The sequence below is a fragment of the Scleropages formosus genome, chromosome 25 (genome assembly GCF_900964775.1).
Source record: "Scleropages formosus chromosome 25, fSclFor1.1, whole genome shotgun sequence".
In the NCBI taxonomy this organism is placed as follows: Eukaryota; Metazoa; Chordata; class Actinopteri; order Osteoglossiformes; family Osteoglossidae; genus Scleropages; species Scleropages formosus.
Genome location: NC_041830.1, coordinates 16,103,522 through 16,123,506, shown reverse-complemented (window position 1 = coordinate 16,123,506; position 19,985 = coordinate 16,103,522).

The following is a 19,985-nucleotide window of genomic DNA, read 5'->3' as shown; positions in this document are numbered from 1 at the left end:
ACACCTGTCCCGTACGTCCGGAAACCCTCCGCTCTCCCATGCTAAAAAAGCCGGCAACCTGAAAAGTGCGCCCTGCAACGACGTGTCTCTCGGGTGCGCCATGTCGAGCACCTGTTGGATTCGGAGGGTTCCTCCTCCGCTCCGCCCGGCCAGCCAGGGGGACTCGGGGGGTCGGCTCATTAGCGGCCCGGGCGCCAGCGACGCTCCAGCTCCGCACTGTTTGTCGAACATCTGCCGCAGTAACACGCTGTGTAATCCTCCGGCACCCCTCCGATAAAGGCTGTTTTCTGATTACGCCGCGTGTCAAGTCTCTCGAGCACCGAGTTATTACCAGAGGATTAGAGGCCGCTAATATTACTTTCAGGCTCGAGTATCCAAGTTTGTGGAACAAATAAGACACGGTTTGCAAGCTCTCCGCAATTAACCTTGAAAGAGCTCAAGACCCCCTTTTGGACACCATGCGGGATTTATGGCGCTAAAGCATATCTCCATAAAACACACCTCATCCGTTCCTTACTGGCTCGTGATGTTGACGCGCCGCCCATTTCCAGGCAATGCACTTCTGGTTCATGAAAGGAAAAGCTCGAGATCTGAGGGCATCTTCACCGCTCACTGCCCCCCTCCCCCCCACACACACACTTTACTTACCGTCTTAATGAAGGATTTACCCCCCACAGTAAACAAGTTCTTTAAACACGAGCAGGATGGGTTTCCTCTCTGAACGCCTCGTCCACCGTGACAAACATCAGCTCTTTCTCATCGCTTACGTGAAACCATCAGTACGTAATCAACGAGTTTACTTTACATGCATTTACTACGGTGCACGACACATCATTTACAGTGATTGTGTTATTGCTGATTCTTTCGTATATTAGACGTACGCCCTTCTTTGCCCTGTATTAACTTATTTCTGTCACATCAGCGAAAATAATGGCAACAATCATCATAATTTCAATGGTAGGGTGTCATCAAAATATTATGTATATTGTCCTACTGTTCCTGTGATGCTATAATATTGACAATTTAATGTATTATTTCATAATTATACTGTATACAGTATAACACATGTTGAGAAATACATGTTGTTCTTGGAGGCCCCCTAGTGGTTGTCTGTTACACTGTTTCGAAATGATTTCAAAGGTGCTTTGCTTTGAAAGGCGCTATATACACACACTTATTCACACACTATGCACTGTATGGCACACGGTAAAAGTCTGGAGCTCAAAAGAGTTACTGTTGTTTACCAAGCGGCTTTAGGCGTTTGCTCTGCTCTGCGTGCTGCCGACAGAAGAGCTGCGAAGATGTCGTTCCGTTTTTGTCAGCACAAAGGTCTTGAGGTCTGCCCGTTGGACCTTTCAAGCGCATTGTGCGCGGCTCAGAAAGGCCTTTAAGTTGTAGGCAAATGTTCCAGAACGATCCGACAAGTCGAGGAGCTTTAGTGGCGCCACTTCAAAGAGACAGCGCGGCCCGTCGGAGCTCGAGCCCAAACACACGCTGTGTGATCCTCCCGCGCGGTCCGGGACCCGAAACAATGACGGGCCCCCGTAATACATCGGAGCTCTTTCTTTAATTCTCCGCTGTCTGTTACTTTAACAAGGTGATTTGGAAAATAAATAGAGAAAATCCACCCGGGACGGCAGAAGAAGCGACACCTGGCTGGAGCTGTTAGTCGGATTTACGGTCAGACCGCAGAGCGGAAGGGTGGAATCGGAGGCCTGTGTTGTGTGGGATTACGCTGCTGGGTTCGCTCACGAAAAGCACGGCGTACGCTGAAATACGGGGTCGCCCCCCCCCCAGCCCGCCACTCCCCAGCCCCCTGGGGGGACGTGGTTTCTGGATGGCCAGTTCGAGTGCTCCATCCACATGTCCTGACGGCTGGTCAGTTTGGCTGTGACTGTGGTCAGCAGGGTGACCCACTGTAAAGCCCCCCCCACACATACACACACACACAAAGGCAACTTCGAGGTGCCTCTCCGCCGTGGATGCGACCGCAAGGCCTGAAAGCTCGGGTGAAACCGGAGAGGAAGATTGCGCTGCGGCCGCAGAGGGGCCAGCGATCCACGAGCTCCGGGCCGAAACCGCATCGCCCCGGATCGGGTTTCCGCCCAGTTTTCAGGCTCACGATCAGCTGACCGCGGCCCCGGGGAACCATTGGCCGCCTGCCGCCCCTGACCGTGGTAATGATGTAACCAGAGCGTGTGGGAACCTGGGCGCGGTGGCGTTCCTTGCAACAAACGGAACTTTCTCACTCTGCGGCTCCGAGACGGGACCGTGTTTGTCGGCTGGGCGCAGCATTAGCTCCGCCCCCTCCTTGCTCTGCCCCGCCCCGCACGCCCCCCACCCCCCGTTATCGGGAAATCCAACCTGGCGGTCGAGCTGCTCTCTGCCACCCGGATGCCGAACAAATGAGAAACTGAGAAACTGCAGTGAGCTGCGCTCTCCGGCCTAATGGGCGTTACTGTTGTGTCTCAACTCTCACTGCTAACACTTCTGTCTCCTTAGAAAAAATTGATATCATTGTTTTATTATCTGGAAATCAGTCTCACCTGAATGCATATTAATGTGTAAAGTTTGGAAGATTCCAGAGGCAACATAGTGGCACAGCAGGTAACGCTGATGCCTTAAGATTTGGGTTCGAATCCAGCTCAGTCTATGTTGAGTTTACGTTTCTTCCCTGTGTTCATGTGGGCTTCCTCCGCATGCTCTGGTTTCCTCCCACAGTCCAAAGATATGTTTCATTTGAATTGGTGACCCTGAATTGGCTGTAGTGTGTGTGTGGATGGAGTGGTGTCTCATCCTGGGTGTACTGTGGCCTGACTCACTGAAGGCCTCCAGGATCGATTCTGGACCACCTGGACCCTGCACTGGACGAGCAGGTATCGACAATGGATGGGTGGATGATTTTAAAGGTTCCAATGTTAGATAATTGAGGTTAACCGCGTTCACGTTAGGCCTAGATTGGAAGCTTTCGAGGTACTTCATGCACCGAGTCCTCGAGACAGACCTCTACTCTGCTCAGGCTCCCTTCCTCAAGAGGCACAAAGGGAACGAAGCAGGCTGGGGTCCGGGGGCTGGGCGTGTATGTGTGGGGGAGGTTCGGCTTTTTAATTAGCCGGTAGCCTCCCCGCGACCCCCCCCGTTACCACCGCCAACGGTCATTGTCTCCGCCTTCGTCTGCATCAAGATGTTGCTGGAAAAAAAGACCTTTCAAGCGAATTCTGGCCTGATTTTTACATTTAGGAGGCATGTGGCGTTTACCGTGTTTACTGTGTTTACAGCTCCTCTGCACCTCACCGGACTGATTGCGGGAGGCAGAGCCCATCACTTCATTGACCGCTTATGCCAAACTGTCAAATATATGATTTTAATGCTATTATTAGAAGTGCTTTGCAAGGTAGTCAGTTAAAATGAAGTGATTTTTAACAGTTTGTCTTTACTTTGCCTTTTCCCCCCATTTTTATATTCTGGGAAATACGTTTCACAGACTGCAAAGAAAAATAATTTTTTAAACTTTGAGCTTTACAAAAATGAAAACTAGTGTAAAAGGACTGAAAATAAGAGTTCACCGTCTCCACAAACTTTTATTCAGTGTTGACTGCTGTTCATGGGCGACACTCGGACACAGCAGAGATGGGCTGTAAACACTGTTGGAGAGAGTTGAATTGAAGAGGCTCCAAACCCCACTGGAAATACAGTCTGAATGACGGATGAGTGAAGGAAACGCAGAAACATTTTCAGCCTCAGAAACAGCAGAAAACTAGAAAATGTTTTCTCATTCAGGGCCTGAGGAGCACCTTAACCAACCGTACCGTGCCAGCACAAAGCATGCTGGGATAGCAGGTGCCCCTTCCAAGCCATCTCAACACAAAAGGAGACCTGATCCCCACCCCCACCGAGTGGAGCGAACAGCCGCACTTCGATCTTTGAAGCAGATCAAACGCGACACTGTCGTACGCGAGACTGATACGGAGGGGAAACGGGCGCGCGCCTCGTGTCCGCGCGCAGCGTCCGCTGTCCAACGAGCTCAACTCCCGAGAAGCTGAAACGCGCAGGGCGGCAGGTGCGGGATGGTTGCGGCGCTCATGCAGTCCCTCGCGCAGCCCACGCGCTCGCCGTTTCCTGGGTTTCCAAAAAAGCCGCTCGGGTCGCGATCCAAATCCCGTCCCGGAGAGTCCTGCGTCAGGGCCGCGTCTTTTGAACTGGTGGGAGCGGGAGGGGGTGGGGCAGAGGGGCGCTACGATGGCACGGAGTGGGGGTGGGGGTGCTTAACCCTCTCCCTCCCATCCCCCACCCGGTCCGGAGGCCGATCGTGATCTCAATTAACACAGAGCTGAGCGAGTCCCTTAAGGAGCGAGGAGCGCGCGGGGACGGCCAGCTGAGCAGGACGGGGGTCTCTGGGAACGGATCCGGGGAGGGGGGGTGGCGTGGGGTGGGGTGGGGTGGGATGGGATGGCCCACGCTGAGAGGAGCCCGGCCAGCTCCCGGACACCTGGTCATTAACATTGCTAATTAGCGGCCATTAATCAGGGCCGGCGGGGTTTTTGTGCGGCGCGGGCTGCGAGGAGAGTCCATGAATGGGGAGATTGTGCCCCCCCCCCCGACCCGCTTCCCCCTCCCGCGCGACCCCCCCAGGAGTAGCGCGATGAAAGCAGTTCCCATCAGCTCGAGATGAGATGGATGAAGAGGAAGGTTAGACAACAGGCGGAGATGAGCGGAGGCAGCGAAGGAGGAAGGGCTTCTGGAACCAGGAGGAAATCAATTACTTCACATTCATGACATCGCGGCGCTCGCGGCGGCTCGAGACCCCGGAGCGGCTCCTGCCTTGGGGGGGGGCACTCCAGTCCCTTCCGCTTAATTCCACGGAGAGACACGCGTGGCGCTGCGGCCGAAACACGGCCGTGTTGAAGGAACACACCGAAAAGCAGGTGCCCTGCCGGTTAGCGCAGTCACAGGGCAGCCCAAGGCCCCGGGTTCGAATACCGCCTCCGGCTGCGGCACCCCGCCTTGAGTGAAGTGCTCAGCCTGAAGCGATACAGCGAAAATTACTTCACTTTGGACTAAACACGTAGTGAAACAGATACATTTAATAATTCTTTCGATAATTTCTCCATTATAAATAATAGTTCTGAACATTTTTTAAATATATTACATCAACATTGATACCAATTTAATAAAAAGCAATAATTATTGATAATATGTAAATGTAATATTGAGCATATATTAATATTGTGCGTGTATTTAAATATTTTAAATAATAGACTATTTACCACATAAAAATGGTGAGGATGTATTTAAAGAAATATATGAATTACTCTTTGACTATTGAAGATGTAACAACAATGAAGAAATAATAATCAGACATGCGCCCAGAAGTGAGCTCTCAGAATTTGAGCACATGGATGGGAAAAGGCAGCGATGTTCCTCCAGCAGCGAGTCGGTACCTGCGCTCTGCGTTCTGCGCTCTGCGTTCTGCGTGCCCGTTTTTCCCGCTTCTTTAGCCCCTGGGTCCTGGGGAAACGCAGCTAATCCACACAAAGGGATGCGATCCCAGCCCGAGGCGTCCAGTTCCGAGGAGTGCGAACAATGGAGAAAGAAAAAGAGAGAGAGAAAGTAATAATTACACCTCTTTCTGCAAACATTAGCATTACGTGCTCGTGCACAATGGACCCCGCCGAAGGGCCGCGCTTCTAATCCGATTAACGTGTCGGGGCCGCGCGCCGCGTCACCCCAGTTAATGAACCCGGGATTAGAGCTCCGAGCGCTCAGTGCAAATTGCTGTTTTATTACTTTCCCTTTGTGCCCCAGACACTCGGACCCGTTGCGTCCGACGCAGCCCCTCGGAAGATGCCTTAACCACGTTCCGTCACATTTCACCGTTAAACTGCCTTTGTGTTTATGAGTCAGACTCATTAAAAATAAAAAAAACAACAAAAAACAGTAGTAAGGCGTTTCATTCAGACCCCTTATGCCCTCTCGTCTTGTTTCACACGTGTTTTCATTACAAATATGATCTGGGTGATGCAAAATAGGGGAAAATGTCGAGAAATTATTGTTATTTTTTAATTCAGTTGCAACAAGTAACCATAAAAATTGCAAACGGCTATCAGTAAAAATGAGTCCCGCACTAAGGAATAAATAAATATCCCCTGGATGATATCTGTGTGTTTTTCTGCTACTTAATTTATACCGGACTTCCCTTTGAGACTAATAAGATTCAATAAATTAATCAATAATACATGAATAATAACAAATTTTCATTCATCCCTTTTTGGTTTTTATTTATGTACATCTTTTTCAATACTGTTATTGTATCGATAATAGTTTTCCAATATTATGTGATGGGGCCTCAGGCCATCGCAGGTGGCGCACACTGCCCCGGTATCCCATGAAGCAGTGGGGGGATGCTAATGAGGGCGCATTGGGCCACTGTGTCATCCCTGCATGCTTCTGTGGCCAAGAAGGGACCTCGCCGGGGGTGCGAAAATTTGAGAGCTTAACCCCCCCCAAGAGCCCAGCCCCCACCCCTTCCATACATTCCTTTGCTTTTCTAGGAGCCCAAACCCAGCGGGACAAACACTCGCAGCACGTTGGACTTTGTGTAAAAAGCACATTGTGAAATCAAATGATGATGAGTCTGAAATACATTTTTAAGTGTTTCTGGAAGTTTAAGATAAATTTAGAAAAATATTAAAAGTACACACACACACACACACACACACACACACACACACACACACACACACACACACATTTTCAGAACCGCTCATCCCTGACAGGGTCACGGGGAACCGGAGCCAACCCGGCAACACAGGGCGTTAGGCCGGAGGGGGAAGGGGACACACCCAGGACGGGACGCCAGTCCGCCACAAGGCACCCCAAGCGGGACTCGAACCCCAGACCCACCGGAGAGTAGGACTACGGTCCAACCCACTGCGCCACCGCACCCCCTATATTAAAAGTACTTTTCAAAAATATATTTAAAAAATACCTAGTTGTATAAATGGGGAAATTGTAACTAGATTTTCTGAAAAAAATATACTGTCATTAACCATTATAAAAGTGATGCTTTTCGAGAAGAAAATCTGGCAAAAAACCGTTCCATTTATGTGTACTCAATGTATTATGTTTGCATTGTTTTTTACATTATGACTCCAGGCCTGGTTGGCTGGAAAAGATCTTTGAAAATGTTTCTTTATGTAAAATCCCAAACTTTCTGCATGCGCTCGTCTTTCAGTGTCGTGGAATCCGACTGAATAAACACTGCGTTCAGAATTTGGGTCCGAAATCAGCCCGTTGACCCCCCGGTCCCCCCAGGGCTTCTCCAACCAGACGTGTCCCGACTTGTGCGTCTCATCTTCCTGCTTGGACCGATGGCTCTGTGGACGATGACCTCAGCGCTCCAGCGCACGTCTCCAGTAAGGCCAAAGCGTGGCGAAGGACTCCGACGGCGCACAATTGCAGCGCCAACGCAGCTTCCTGGGTCCTTGGGCTGGTAGGAGGACATAAAAAACACAAAACATGCAGCCACACACACACTCACAGAAGGAGCAGAGATGTGTGGCTCAGTCACCAGCTCTACAGGTTTTTAAAACTGCTTTATTAAAGTACGCGCTTAAAAAGACACAATTTTTCCAATACAATCAATGAAGGAATTGAACACATCTAATGACTCATAAAAATTCCAAGGATTGATTAAAAAAAAATCCACCCAAAGAACCATTGACAAAAAACAGCACTCAATAAAGTGAGAGCATAGAGGACGATGCATAAATCTTTACACGAGCTCCTCAGTAACGAAACACTTTTTTCCCACAGCAGGAACCCCACGCATCCATGGTCGATCCTCCAGACACAGACCAGAAACCAAAACCTTACAGTAAATGACTGGAATCACACATATTGAACAGAAGCTTGCGGTGAAAAAGAGGATCTTTGGTACCAGAGAGGCAGCTCCTCGACACGGCACCTCCTTCGAACCCGTGCGCAGGTTCTTAAGCTCCTCCCACATCGTTGAACAGTCCTCTGATGGCCGTGTTAAGCCGGAGACGTAAAAGCGCACGAGAACGGCTGAGGGGTTGGGGAGCTGTTCCCAGAATGCACTTGGGGGGAGCAGGAGCCGAGCACATTCCGTACCGCGCCGCCGCTCGTCGGCCCTGGCGACAGGCGCAGCGGGGGTCGTCCCCGGTGCCATTTCCATGCAAATGAGGGGGACGTAGCGGCGGAAGGCGCCCTTAACGTGAAAATGAAGCGGAGGCCACGGTGAGAAGAAACGCAAAGACGTAAAGAAGGAGCAATAGCTGTCGAGCAGGCGAGCACATCTGTCCAAACATCCTGTCCCCTCCGGAGCCACAACTGGGAGAAGTTCGACAAAACACACGTCCCTTCGCTGATTCGCTGCTCCGGTTCTCTAAAAATCTCTAGTACAGCTATCTAAATATATATTTTTTAACTCAAAGACTTTCATTTTAATATTTTCTACATTACTTTCACATTTCTTTATTTATCACATGCTTTTCTCCAAAGCAACTTCCAATGAACTCTATGTAGTGTTATCAGCCCACACACCTTATTCACCATGGTAACTTACACTGCTAGATACACTACTCACAATGGGTCACTCATCCATACATCAGTGGAACACACACACACTCTGTCACTCACACACGATGGGGGAACCTGAACAGCATGTCTTTGGACTGTAGGAGGAAACCAGAGCACCCCACAGGGAGAACATGCAACCTCCACTCAGACTGAGCGGGGATCGAACCCACGTCCTCTCGCACCACCCAGACGCCGTGAGACATTGAAAGGACTGAATATGAAAATATAGGGGGTGCGGTGGCGCAGTGGGTTGGACCGCAGTCCTGCTCTTCGGTGGGTCTGGGGTTCGAGTCCCGCTTGGGGTGCCTTGCGACGGACTGGCGTCCCGTCCTGGGTGTGTCCCCTCCCCCTCCAGCCTTACGCCCTGAGTTGCCGGGTTGGGCTCCGGTTCCCCGTGACCCCGTATAGGACAAGCGGTTCTGAAAATGTGTGTGTGTGTGAATATGAAAATATTGCTTCCACGCACGTCCGTTCAACGCCACTCATTGACATCGTGTGTCATAAACATGTCCGATGTTCCTCTTCTTGTTACTGATGAGCGACACCCAGGAAGAAGCGGACTGGGGCTGTAAACACCGTGGAAGCGAGTTGAATCAAGGCGGTCTCACACACACACACTGCTCTTTTGCTGGGCGAGAAAACACAGGCTGCAGACATTTTCAAAAGCAAAGATTTAATACATGAACAAAAACAAAGAAATATCGCTGAAATTTTATAACGGCTGCGTGTAACATGAGAGGAATGGATTTTATTTCCGCTCGACTACATCTGGGCAAGAGGGCTGTGGGGGTGTAGCGGGTTTGGCCTCTGCCTCCTCTACGGTGGGTCTGAGGTTCGAGTCTCGCGCGGGGTGCCTTGTGATGGACCGGTGTCCCGTCCTGGCTGCGTCCCCTTCCGCCCCGTGTTGCCGGGTTAGGCTCCGGCTCGCCGCAACCCTGCTTGGGATGAGCGGTTTCAGACGACGTTTGTGGGCATGTGGGCATGTACGAACAATGATGCCGTTGACTGACTGGGAAGATAAAAGTACATTTATGTTAACCGCACTTTTTCCAATTTTACTTTGCTTCTCTGCACAGATCCGACATCATGTGTGAATAACGATGTAAAACAACGCCGGTGACCGGGAAAAGCAGGGTGAGACCGGCACGCAGCGCAGGTGCCGCTTCGGACTTTAGGCCGACCCGTTGGAAGCAGAAAAGGAGGAGTAGTTTTACGGGCTCCGGTGAGAACGGACCGTGTTTTACACTACAGGAAGCCGGCGGTGGCGGCGGCCACATTCCTCCAGGCGATGTGAGCAACGGTTCTCTGAGCGCCGACAAGAGCGTTTACTGCTCACCAACAGCTCATTAAAGTGTTTGCACACGAATCGCCTTGTTCTCCAAGGGTCACGGTGCCCACGGGGGGGGGGCGGGGGTTGCTCAGTAGCACAGGTGTTTACATCGGTTGAAAAATAACAAACCCCCATCCCAGTGGGAGGTAACCCCCCCCCACCCCTCGACCCTTCACCACGGCCGGCGTTTTATTCGTAGCCGTTAAGCCGGGTCCAGACAGGAAATTCTCCACGTGATTGGTCTTTACAAGTGACGCGGGGGTCTTGGGGCTCATGGCCTCGGGGGGGCGTGTGGGGGGGGGGGGGGGGGTTACCGTGTGAAAGGCCTCGTCGAGCCCCATGCTGCTTTTCACACCCAGTTAACACCATCGCTTATGGCCTCGCACCTCACCACTCGACACACACACACACACACACACACACACACACACACACACACACACACACACACATTTCTTGACCCCTTCTAAAAACTGAATTACGTGACAATGAAGAGGGTCTCTCTCTCACACACACACACACACACAGACATACAAAGAGGTGGCATCTCTTGGCTTCGTCCATGCTGTCTATTTTAACAGTTCACACGCAGCGGTTTAATTAATGGAATTAAACTGTGGCCCTATAAAATAATTGCAATAATGTAGGAATCAATGCAGCGAATTTCTGTGACAACCATCCTCATTTCATTAACAAACAAATTATGTGAGAATAAAAGGCAAAGTGACACAGATGACTGAGCATCTGTTCAATAGCGACACCGGAGGGCTCAAAAATCAATTATGCGGATAATAAAAGCAAAGAAAAAAACAAATCCTGATAATTCCACATCCATATAAAAATGCTTTTAAAACCATGGGGATATTTTTAAATATCCGTATACTTTAAACTATTTTTCGTTCAGATTTCAGTGGCTCGGTGAAGGTTCCGGAAAAACGAAACGTAAATGATGCTTCAGTGGTGCGGTGCTGTATGAAAAAACCCGAAGCAGGATTTGTCAGTCTTTGGTCGCTCACTTTTATTATTATTCGTATTCTGACGATCATTATTATCATTACGTGTCACAACGGGTGCGGAGATTTCGAGGAAGGGACATCGGTGTGTCCACAGAGACACAACACACATTATGCACAACATGCTTTGGCCAGAATGGAGGAATAACGTGGTTATTTCCACCTGGGTGTGTTCAGTCGCACTCATTACCTGTCTAATAACCGACACCTGACCCCCCCCCCCCGAGCCACACGAGTGCGGTAAAAACATCCTTTCAGCTCCGTTTACCGCATCACGTCCCGCGGCGCTGACACGCCATCATAACACCCCCAGTGCGCGTGGGCCGACGTGAGACACACACAGTCCTGCGTCCAGACTGATGACAGAACGGGGACTGGAACTTCGCCCCTTCTGGGTCATTCGTTCCCATGAAAGGATGTTATGCGCTGAAAACGTGCAAGAAACATATTTCCACAGCGGAGTAAAATTACACCGGCAACAAGGGTGGGGCTGTTGAAACTGGACAGAGTCCCACCCTCGTACCCGTCAACAGGACAGCGAACAGTGTGTCGATGGGGACAGCAGGGGGCCTAGTGCTTAAAGGGCAGCTGGCAGCCCTTGGCCCCAGTGGTCGCAGGTGCAAATCCCACCTAGTGCTGTAGTACCCTTGAGCAAGGTACTTACCCTGAATTGCTCTAGTAAAAGAATCCGCCAGCTGTATCAATGGGTAAATCGGTGTAAACAGCCTAAAAGTGTAAATCAGACACATGAATGAATGCGAATGCTGGCGCTCGTCTTGCAGTCGTAGGTCCAGGGTTCGAATCCCACCTCCTGCTCTGTGCTCTTGATCGAGGTACTTACCCTGAACTGAAAATAAGAGAAAAGTAAGTCACCGTGGAAACAAGGGACAAACATATGAATAATTAAAATGAGTTGCCGTGCACGGCAGCGCTGGATTCTGCTGCGAAATGTGCGGAAAGAGGGGTGAGCACCAGTACGTCGACATGACGCACTTTACCCTAAGGCCCGACCATACGACTGATGGAGGAGCTGAAGAAACGTACGCAAAATTCTGGAATTATGTTTTTGAAATGTAACTTTGAAGTTTCGTTTGTACTACATTTCTCACACTTTCCCCTCTTATTTCTTCTGCCTTTTCCATTTTTTCCTCTCCTTCACAGACCGCTGGGGCACGTTGGGAGACATCTGGACACGTCGTTTTCCAGGTGGAACTGTTTCCGACCAGGGACCCCGTAGCGGGCGGGGCCAACGTTGTTGTGGGTGGGGCAAGTCTTTTTTGTGGGCGGGAACATGTCTTCTGTGGGCGTGGTCATGCTTCTCGTGGGCGGGGCCACGGCCATCCGCCGCAGGTCTGTCAGGGCAGCGGCCTGATGAAAAGCGGCGGCTCCTCTTTGTTGATCCAAGGCTGCGAGGGGCCAGGTGAGCAAACGGAGAGAGTTGGATATGTCGGGGGGGAGGGTCACAGCAGCTCACTCACTTCACCCATCAAAACACACCCTCAACACACACACTCAGGAGAGCAGGTAGGTCCACGACGGCTGTATTTCCAGAGAAAAGCTGCATAACAGGCCTGAAAATAAATGTATGACCCCCCCCCCCATCCCCCCATCACAGTGTAAATAAGAACGGCCCGGACGATTTTACCCCCCCACTTCCCACCCCCATTTAAAAGGTACCGCGAATTACGAGCAATAGCTGTGATTGTGGTCAGATCACAGTATTTGACCACGTGTTACACGAGAAAAGTGCAAATTCCGGAGTAGTTCTCCTGGACAGTTCTGAACAGCGCGATTTCTCTCGGCTCATTTCGCCGTTTTCCCCACAAACATTTCCCAGTTAGCCCCCCCACCATACCGTACCTGGTATTTCTGCACCTCCTGCTCTTCAACGGCCCACGAGAGACAGAAAATGATCAGATGCCATCGGTTCTGGAAGCACCTACAACCCACGTTTTACCACCTTTCTCAGTATCTGAGGTAAACCGTGGTATTTCTGTTTACGGGTGACGAAACAGTAAACAGTAAAAACTCCAGTACTGTACCACTCTAATGTAGTAAATAGTACAGTACTGTAGGACTCGGACCCGTCCACAGCCGGCCTGTTGGCACAAACGGATGTTGCTTTCGAAGTGGAAACACATGTAAGAAGAACTCAAATCCCATTTGTGTTTCAAGGACAGGCGAGCGAGGCGTCCACGAGGACAGAGGCGTCCCGCCTAGCGCCGTGTCCTTGTCGTCCCCGAATTCCCCGCACCGGCGCAGCGAGAGAACGGCGAAACCCCCCCCACGATCCGTCCCGTTGCCAGGCAAGCAGGAGAAACACGTCAAGCCGCTCGGTGTGTGTGTGTCTGCGTGTGCGTGCGCGGTTCAGATGCGGTCATATTTATCGGACAGACTGAAATACGAAGGAAAATGATGAGATGGATATGAATGAAGAAGAAAGAGGCGGAACGGAGCGGCGGTCCCGACCTCTGGGCCCACGGCGAGTTTGCGGGGCCGAGCGCCAGAGAAGCCAGATCCGGTGAGGACCGGGAATCTTTCGTCGCGGCGACTCATCAGTCATCCTGTCCGGGTGTCGCCCGGGTTCGACCCCTCGGCTCTCCACAGGAAGGCAACGCCGTTGGCTCGCACCTCGCCGTGGCAACGAGGCCGTCGCGGGGGCCTCCCTCACCTGCCCAGCAGCAAGCTGTCCCCACAATGTCCCCGGGGCCCCCGTTCGACACCGTGATTAATGTCCAGCCCCCCCCCCCCCCCCAACCTCCCCGCCTCATGAGGGCAGCCGGAGATGCACCCAGGGAGACGCTGGGCTGGATCCAAGCGCGGCGCGTCCCGCCGGGGGTGTTTGGGCAGCGACAGCTTGTCTGAAGTTGATGAATGAAGGCACCACCGTAGGGTCGGGACCCGCGCCACACCTGGTGGAAACTTGGCCTGGGCACTGGGTTCGAAACCCTCCTGTCGAGTCCCGATTGGACGAGAAACGGGGCTCCTCTGTCACACATCTGCGTCCCTCGAGCGAACCCAATGGCAGGGGTCAATGTCATATGCCAATTACCACGTTTCTGTCCAGGTGTTAATGACTTACCCTAAACTGATACAGTAAAGATTACACTGCTCCTTAAACGGCACAACAGAAATCATGGTAAGCAGCTCAGTGTAAGTCGCACTCTGTTTACCGCATTCGCTCCAAGGAGCCCGACTGGGGTTATTTGAACACGGAGCAGCTGCTAAACCGTAAGCGAGTTGAAACACAGCACGGGGGGGGGGGCTCCTGCTGACAAAGGGATCGGTGACTGTGGGTGCGAGAGCTTTGTGGGTTTAGAGCCCATCCTCAGCGACGCCCACATGACAAGGTGCCGCCGCACATCCTTTCATGTCAGGTGCGCTGCCATCCCGGGAATTAGGGCGCGAAAGTGAGACCCGGGGGGTGGGGTGGGGTGAGGTGGGGGGGGCATGGCTGCGTTTCCTGTCCCGCGTCAGAGAGGGATTAGTGCTCCGCGCTCCTTTGCTCGGGCCCAGGTGGCGGGACGGCGTGCGCAGTCACGCAGGTAGAGCGGTGGAGGAGCGCGGGGGGGGGGGGGGGGGGGTGTCTGAGGCTGGCGTCAATCCGCACCACCAATTGTGAGCACGCACCTGCGTGTAAAGTGGGATCTGTACCGCGGTAACCCCTCCACCCACCCCAGCCCCCAAGCAACTGGAACGTGGAAAGGCGCCACTCTTCTCCAGGGGGATCTTTAACCGCTTCTCTTTGGCCTTAGAAAGTGGGAGGCAACAAGATCACAGCAGCTTTCACTCACTGGAAATAGAAATATTGCAAATTATTATATAACACACATCATACATATACATATATACACACACACACATTTTCTGACTTATTTATAATTTGAGTAACATTTTGGAGACATAAAAGGGACTTTCAGGGTTTGTGCTCAGACCAAGAGCCTCTGAAAGTACTGTACTTTACAGCATAAAACATGTTTATATTTTATAGTAAGATATAGTAAAAGAATATATATTTAAAGAGCTCAGCCCTTCGCTCCAGATAGAGCTCCTGGTGCCTTTCTGCTGCTCCTCCCGCAGCAAACTGGGCGCTCAAGGATCATTTTTAATAGAACGATTATGAAATCGACTCAGATGTTGTTTCACCTTTTACGCAACTCCATGCTGCACATCACACATCATCAGTTCACATCCCTCTAGAGGCTCTTATTGCGTAACACCCCTCCCCTCCCCTCCCCTCCCCCGCACTGCAGGTGTCTGTTGACCGGCGGGTGCGCAGCGCCTCCCACTGGACTCAACTGTTCACTGCTGCTGGTTAAACTTCTCTGCATCTCACATGAGGTTTTACTCACATTTACTCCTGTGAGTGACACTTTCCTCCAAGGTGACTTACAGCGTTGAGATACTTACCATTATTTACCTATTTATACAGTTGAGCAATGCACTGCAGTAGTTCAGGGTAAGTACCATGCTCAAGGGAACTACGGCTGGAGGTGGGATTCAAACCTGTGACCTTTGGGTCAAAGGGCAGCCACACTAACCACTAAACTCCCAGTTCAAATTCACCGCGCATCTTTTTAGAAAAACGATGATATAAATGAACACTGCGGCAGGAGGCGGGATTCAAACGCAGGATGTTCACGTTGTGGAACAAGGGCCCTAATCACTACGCCACCTGGTGGCCTGGAGGTGAACGTTACTGAACAAACCCACATGAAGCCGAATGTGACCAAGGCGCGAAGGGGCGGGTTGTTGTGACTGCAGCTCTAAGGGTTATATTATATTATATTATATTATATTATATTATATTAAACAGAGAACACACTGCACTGATTTCATGTGCACACAAACACATGCAAAGTGTTACACTCACTTAACTTGTACACTTAAGTGATACGCGTGAGGCTGGCAGGAGTGACACATACATTACCGTGGCAACGGCTGTGCCTGAACCACAGCGGCCATCCCTCATCCGGGATGCTCAGACGTTTGCGTGTCCGGGGTATTTAGGGCACAGACGTGGTAGTCCTGCCAGGGGGGTTCTGTGCAGGAAATGACCCATCATTTTTGGTCAGTGGCCAGGACACACACACACACACACACACACACACACACACACACACACACACACACACATCAAGCAGAGTTGAGTCTTTCATGTGTATTAATAAAGTCATTTACATCCTGCCTCTATCCAGCCTGCTATTATATCTTTACTGAGGTACATCATGGTAAATCCCCAGTACCGGCACCCAAGCCCCCAGAACCTGGCTCTCGACATGTAGCACGGTATTTTCTGTCTCCTAACGGCCAGGTCAGGGTCTTGGAGCCACATTGGAAGCAGCGCGCTAGTGGGGGGGCGGGACCGGAGGGGGCCGACGAACCGCAGGTGCGAGACGCCCGCCCCCCCAGCATTCATCTCCACCGCTGAGGCAGAAAGTCGAGACAAAGCGGAGAGCATCAGGACACGCGGGGAACAGGATGTGGCATTCCTCACTCACACAGCAGGGCGACACAGACAGTCGCAGCACTTCATGAGAATAATATTTAAAGCAATAAAATGTCTTTTTCAGTTGGAGGAAACTGGGAGCTGTGATGAATATATGAACTTATCACCTTCAGGTGCTCCTGTCGCTGAAACACGTCCAGCATCCAGGGACACTGTGAAACGCCTCATTAGTAGGGTAAACGGGGTAAACACAGCAACAGGGACTAAGAGCTCCCAGTGGGACACTGGCAGGGGGGGTGGGGGGCCGTGACACCCCAGGGGAGGTGAATCCTTCAGCACTCATAGTAAATGATCCAACATGATTCTCCTGTCTGTTTAGTGCTCCTGGTTTCTCATACATTGATACTATTAAGATTTACCCTGCTGTATAAGCAGGTAAATCACTGTAAGCAGTTGACTGTACAAAAACATAAAAATCAATACTAATTTATTCGAGTGCCTGAGTGGCGCGTTACTGCGTCTCTTTCACGAAGCAAAAAATTAATGTTGAGAGGGGCTCGTGGTGACAGGTTACTGTTTGTAGCGTCGTCAAGACAACAGAAGCGGCTCGAACCCCAGGCAAAGTTCGAAACTGCCTCCTGCGCACGCTGACCGTTCTGTCCTGTCGTCCACCTCCTGACACAAACCGGGGTCAGGTGCCTGCAGGTTGCTAAGCAACCAGCCTTTTGTTTATTTTTCCCTGAAGAAGAAGAGGGAGGGATGTTGGTGGGTGATGGGAATCCTGTTCTCAGCTTCCTCCACATTATGGTTGAAAACAGAGTGGGGGGGGGGGGGGGGGGGGCTGGTTCCAGAACGTGCACCTCCCTGACCCGTGATGACCCCACTCCATCTTCCCCCAATTACCTACAGACAAACACGTCACGCACCGCTTGCCACCCCGCCACTCCCCCGCCCCCCCACTGCGCAGTGTTGTGTCAGCGACCTACTAGTCACAACAGAACCGGGAGTCAGAGCGGGGCTGCTGATCCAAGGCAGGTGCCGGCCACGTCCTCCCTCATCATCCCATAATGCACCTGTGTTTGCAGTGAGACCTCCCTGTGCGAGGGGTACACGCACCCCCGCCCTCCCTGGGTCAGCGACCATGAGAACGACTCCGACTGGAACGGACCCCAGTGACCATGACCGTGAGGTTTTCCTTCGGTGCAGCACCACATGTGGCCTGAAAAGTAATTTATAGAACTACTTACACCGATTTACCCATTGCTATGGGAACTTTTTACTGTATCAATTCAGGGTAAGTGAAGGGTAGATCAAGGGCACCGCAGCAGGAGCAGGGAACTGAACCCGGATCTTTACAGTGTGACGACTCTAACCACTATGCTCCACCTGCTACCACCTGCTGCTCCACACTGTATTACCATGTCCAAAGACAAATGTAATGCAGGGGCAGCACTGTAAGGACACAGTGCTCGTTTTCAGGGTGTTCCTCCTCTGCCCAGCAGGGGGCGCCACTGACCAGTGAAACAATAACCGCTATAAACTGGCAGCCAGACTGAACATGGTACAAAAAAATGTCCACTCAAAAAAGCTGTTGATAATAATAATAATAATAATAATAATAATAATAATAATAATAATAATACACAGAGGAGGTTCACAAGTAAGCAACACTTAAAAAATGCAGCATTTTATGACATCAGAGGGTCTGTCTTGCTTACTGCTTATGAAAAGGAGGCTTTTAGTCTCGCTGTTGGCACTAATACTCAACTGTATCAAAGCTGGAGCTGTTTTCATGTAGCCGTTTAATAACCAGCACAAATATATTTTCATGTATTTACATTTATTAATTTAGCTGACGCTTCAGACAAAAGAAACACACTATTATTTACCCATTTGTATAACTGGGTGATTTTACTGCAGCAATTTAAGGTAGGTATCTTGCTCTGGGGTACTACAGCTGGAGGTGGGATTCAAACCTGCAACCTTTGGATAGCAGCTAGCAGCTCTAACCACTATGTTACCAGCTGCTGAAATACGAGTCTTATACGTCTTTGAAAAGTTGAAGATGCCACAATATGGCACAATTGACCAAAATTCTAAAGGGTGAATTAATACTTGATGTCCCAGAATTATGCATTTGTCTGCAAAAAGGCTGCAGATGAGTTTAGATGCCCTGGAAAAAGGGCCCCACCTCCCACCTCCCATTGTTTTATTTAAAAAAAAAAAAAAAAAAAAATGCATGTTTGATTTTATTACATAACACCGTGCGCATTTTTCTCACTGTTTCTGGCGAACTTTAACGTCCCAATAATAATTTAGTAATTATGCAATCGAAAGATGAGTTTCACATATCCGACTGTGCGAAGGAACGTGAGTCAAACGTAAAGCGATCCTTTCAGGTCTTTGGCGTTCATCACAATCACATAAAACGGTGATCATACTGAAAATGATATGAAGCGGATATGAAGCACAGTGTGTGCCGGTTGCTTTGGTGATGAAGAAGAAGAGGTGACCTGCTTTAGAGAATGAGCGTCACACAAGACCAGGAGCCACTGGTGAACAGGCCCCATTGGTCGGTCGGTCATTGATACTTACTGCTTAACAATGGTCATCTGTCTGGCTCCAGCTGCTGGTCTCCATGGTAACATGTAACAAATGTTCTGAGGCCTTTATCAGTCACAACTTGATGATCTGATTATCGAACCGGACGAATAACGAACGAGGAAAATCTGAAGGTATGATTCCGATGGCGAAGATTAAAGTGATCCTGCAATAAACAACATTATCTGCGCTGCTATCGGCCCCCGGATCGCCGTGACAACAAAGCTGACAAGAGCTGCTCTGCTCGTTCCAACTGGACTCTTCTCCAAAGTCTCATCCAGTAAGAGAGAAAAGTGAGAAGGAGAAGCTGCTGTGCTGTGAATATGAAATATTCTGTCCTTTCTGTGTCAGACAAGTTCAAATTAATTTGGGAACAATTTATGTCATCAATGCAGTGATCCAGATGTGCTCCTCCAAAAAACACCAACATCTCTACGTACAGAGAGCGGCACTGTGAGCGAGTTCCCCGTGTCACTGTGCAAATAAACTGCAGAAGAACTGCAAACAAACTGCAGACAAACTGCAAACTGCAGATGAACCGCAGACAAACTATAGATGAACCACAAACTGCAGATGAACTGCAGATGAACCACAAACTGCAGACGAACTGCAGACAAACTGCAAACGAACCGCAGACAAACTGCAGGCGAACTGCAGATGAACTGCAGACAAACTGCATACGAAATGCAGACGAACCACACAGGCTCCCACTATAGCTGCTTTCACAAGTCAGGAGTCTGGCTGAACCCAACAGAGTTTACCAGGGTACCTATACTCTACTGGTTAGCATTAATTCAGCTATTCTGTACTAGTCTGGGTTAGTACTAGGCCAACTGTACTGTTGTAACTGAGGTGATTGCTGGGTTATCTATTTTGCACTTTATTAGTTAGGGTTAGGGTTAGTGCTAGATTACTGTACTCGTTAGGGTTGGTACTCAGTTAATTGTACTGTATTGAACTGGTTAGGGTTAGCTAGTTATTAACTATCACA